A 1146-nucleotide genomic window follows, 5' to 3' on the forward strand; every position below is an offset into this window, starting at 1 on the left:
GAATCTTGCCTTTGGAGAAAAAGATTGTCGTAATTTTATTGCCAAGTCAAGACATCTACGCCTAGGCACAAGAGGTGCCAAATCACTTCATAGCTATTTTAGTAGAATGCAGGAAGTAAATGATGGTTTCTACTTTGAGATGGATTTGGACGATGATTGTAGGTTGATAAATGTGTTTTGGGCTGATGCACGAAGTAGGGCATCGTATGAAGATTTTGGGGATGTCATTACATTTGATACAACTTATTTGACTAATAGGGTACGCAATGCCATTTGTTCCTTTTGTGTGAGTAAATCATCATGGGTAGTCAATACTCTTTGGGGCAACTTTAATATCAAGTGAAAATATAGAGACATTTGTATGGTTGTTTGAAACTTGGTTGAAATGCATGAATGGTCGATCGCCAAAGGCAATTATAAGAGATCAAGATAGGGCTATGCAAAGTGCAATCAATATAGTTTTTTCAAATGCTCGACATTGATTTTGTTTATGGCATATATTAAAAAAAATTGGGAAAAGTACACTTTACCCCCCCCCCCCAAAGTTTGGAGTGATTTTCAATGCGACCACCAATGTTTCAATTTTTGCAATGCACCCCTTCAAACTTGCAAAATTTTTTCAATTCGACCAATTTCATCCAAAAATTTTCATATTGCCCCTAATTTATTTATTTTATTTTTTATATTGCAAAATTTTTTCAATTCGACCAATTTCATCCAAAAATTTCCATATTGCCCATAATTTATTTATTTTATTTTTTATAAAAAAATTAAAAAATATATTCTACAACCCCAAATTTTCTTTTTTATTTTTTATTTTTTTATTTTTTTATAAAAAATAAAAAAGTAAAAAAAATAGGGGCAATATGGGAATTTTTGGATGAAATTGGTCGAATTGAAAAAAATTTACAAGTTTGGGAGGGTGCATTGCAAAAATTGAAACATTGGCGGTTGAATTGAAAATCACCCCAAACTTTGGGGGGGTAAAGTATAATTTTTCCAAAAAAATTTCTGATAAATTTGGATCACATTCGTAGTATCATGCCATTAAGAGTGCTTTAAGAAGTTGTGTATACAATTCTCAGACATGTGATGAGTTTGACACAAGTTGGCAAAGTTTACTGGAGTGTTATAAGTTGGAGGATA

The sequence above is a fragment of the Corylus avellana genome, chromosome ca3 (genome assembly GCF_901000735.1).
Source record: "Corylus avellana chromosome ca3, CavTom2PMs-1.0".
Lineage (NCBI taxonomy): Eukaryota > Viridiplantae > Streptophyta > Magnoliopsida > Fagales > Betulaceae > Corylus > Corylus avellana.